The 3,023-nt window shown below is 37.6% G+C and overlaps 1 protein-coding gene across 1 annotated transcript in view; it reads left to right on the top strand.

Moving 5' to 3' along the window:
* Positions 1 to 3,023, top strand: part of FAM155A (family with sequence similarity 155 member A) — a 1,105,155-nt gene that overhangs the window by 568,140 nt on the left and 533,992 nt on the right. The gene's annotated exons all lie outside the window — the stretch shown is intronic.

The raw sequence follows: 3,023 nt of genomic DNA, 5'->3' as shown, positions 1-3,023 counted from the left end.
AGTTGGAATAATATTTGGGTTCTTTGTTTTAGATTCAGCAGTAGCTTGATTAAATAAATCCATTAAATGGAGCTTTCTTGCTGTATATTTAAGCTGGAATATACCTAAATAGTTTTCCATAACTAGTTATGGGTTTAGCATCTGTCTTAGTTTGAATTTAAGAAAAAAAGTGGTGAAATGTTAATTACAAACCACACAGTAACTCAAGTGAATTATCCTAAATATATTCAAGTCAAGAACATGAACTGGAAAGAGTAAACAACAGTTGAATATTTGATGTTTGGAGTTTAGCCTCTCTGCTTCCTTTTGTTACAATATTTAAATCAGGAAGAACTATTTGAATACATATTTTTAAAATATCCTTTTTTGTGCCATCGAATACAATGGTTGTCAGAAGTTCACTGACACAGAAGATCAATGTGTATAGTGTAGGTAAAGTTTGATGTTTTATTCATTAGACCAGAGTTCCTTGATGTTTTTAACTTTCCAGCTAAAATGAATTCACAAATACATTAGCTCAACCAGATGGATAATATTCATTAAGCATTAAGGACAAGATTCAAAGTAGTTCAGTAGGTGCCTGCACACAGGCATTGCAGTGACTGAGTATTAGGCTTCTTGCTCTGAATGTTGATTTAATTTGACTTGGTTAGGTGCCTAGGATCCCTAAACAGTCAAAGGCAAGGGCTTAGGGGCACCTTAGAACAATTCAGTTTTAGATGTGCAATTGCCCTAAACAGAGAATGGAGAGCAGTAGGTGTCTCCAAAGGCAATTCAGAAAACATAAAGCCACCTAAATGAATCCAACAGAAAACATTTAAACTTCCACTGCTCACAAGAGCTGAAGTGCCTGACTCAAGTTTTCAAGGATATGTCTCTATTCACTTGCAGTTCACACTACTGAATCTCAACTAGAGGATACCAACTTAATGGGTATCTACTTGTAGAAACCCTGAAATCTCACTAGAGAGTTACATGGAATTAGTTCCCTTTTAGTTTCCATTATAAGGAAGAAAGGAGGAAGAAAACAGCTTGGAAGCCCTGGCTCTAGAGGGGTATAAGGACCTTAGCAGTAGAGGGCAGAAACACTTCAATAGTAGAGAAGAAAAGAGAAGGCCTGACCATAAAAGCTGGAATAGTGACTAGGCTTGGGTTAGGTTTGGTTTGAGGTACTGGGTTAGGCCTAAACATGCCAGAAGAAAGTCTGGGACTAGTCAGGGCTTAGTCAAAGAACAAAAGAAAGACTTAGAAAAAAGGCTGGAGCTGGGAAGGACCTGGCAGAGACTAAGGGGATAATTGGTGGGAAAGAGGCCTGCGAGGATGGCAAACAAAACCTGAAAGACATTACAGAGGGGAGGACCAGAGACTTTGACCCTTAGGAATGCCACCTCCTGTGAGCAAAGTTCTCTCCCAACAGAGCTCCACCTCCACCCACTGATAACATTAAGGCATGGCAGGAAAGTGTAGCAAGAAAACTGGGAGTGAGAAAAGAAGACTTGATTTGTGCAGAAACCATGAAAAGTACCTTGTGCAGAAAGGAAGGCAGGGAGGGACAGTCACACATCTTGACTTTGTGTTTGCTTTTCTTTTTTTGTAAGAGTATGACATTGTTGACTCATGTTCAGTTTGTGATATAAAGTAACCCTTAACTCCTCTTCAGAACTGCTAGCCAGGCATTTACCATTTTGTATGTGGCGCTGATTATTCTTACTTAAATGTAGTAATTAATTAACTGAAAGTATTGAAAGGTACCACACCCAGCTAGACCCCTGCAAAAACTCACTTGAAATATCCTTCCAGTTTGATCACTGATGACAATGGATGAGTCATTGATGAGAATGGTATTGCATGCCACACTTGAAACTGTCGATTTAACTACAAGCATTTAGTAGTTAAAGCACAGAATAGTAGAAGTTATTAATGGTAAACCGAAAAGGTGAAGTTAAAGAGCTGTCTTTTATTGTCAGTGGCCATGTTGACACGGGATGCTGTTTACGCAGTAGGTGATTACTAGGGATCCTGGTTTTCTCTGATAAAAAAAATCCCCAATTTTCAGGTTAAGAAAAGTAACCCAAAATCCACATTGTTCTGAGATTAAAATGCTTATTACTACTGCACAAGTAGCTCATTACTACTGCACAGTAGCATTTCATGGCACAAAGTGTGATGCGATGCTACTGCACAGTAGTAACAAGCTACTGCACAGTAGTAATGAGTTACAACACAGTCAGCTCCAGTTACTGCACAGTCATTTAGTACTTGTGTGTTCAAGTACTAAATGACTGCAGTAGCAACTGTGCAATCAGTGTCTCGTATAGACATGGCCAGTAAGTAATGTGATCTAATGTTTGCAGGGGAAAAGAAAACACAATCCTGAAGTTGGCAGGTAAAAAACAGTTACCTGCCAACTTTTAATGAATGCCTAAAACTGCAGGTAAAATTGGCTACACTGCATAATAGCTTATTTTGTTTTTGTACAAACATGACTGTCTGAATCGTTATCTTGTTTTTAAAGTTAGTTACTTAGTAGCAGAGAATTTTTACTGTGTATGTACTTGCCAGGATATGTTTGTTTAATAATGGTGAGAGGATCCTTTAAAAAAGAGTCTACATACAGTAGGTATTTTTCTAGCTCGCTTTAACTAGTTGCCATGACATCCTTAGACTGGTCAATCTGTTACTGTAAACCTTCACAATATATCCCACTGACTGGATACTTCCTAGCAATATGAGTAAATGTTTGCTCTTCAAAGGCAGATTGCCATTTTTCTTTTTCCCACAGGACAGAGGAAGATAAATACTGCATTATATATCACATTTAAGCAATAAGAAAAACATAAGCCTTTTATCACTTAGATAAGGACAGGCTAGGGTAGTTAAGATCCCCTAGTACTTTAGACAGTTTGATCCTTATCTGTTATTGAGATTCATGTTACTATTTCAAACTTGCATTTTTAAGGGAAAAGGTACACATTCCTCCAGTTGACTTTTCTAAATAAAAAGCTACATTAAGATTATATAAA

The sequence above is a fragment of the Gavialis gangeticus genome, unplaced genomic scaffold (assembly GCF_001723915.1).
Source record: "Gavialis gangeticus isolate Ggan-Ray unplaced genomic scaffold, GavGan_comp1, whole genome shotgun sequence".
In the NCBI taxonomy this organism is placed as follows: Eukaryota; Metazoa; Chordata; order Crocodylia; family Gavialidae; genus Gavialis; species Gavialis gangeticus.
The sequence above is the reverse complement of the archived record's forward strand: the minus strand, read 5'-3'. Positions and strand labels throughout refer to the sequence as shown.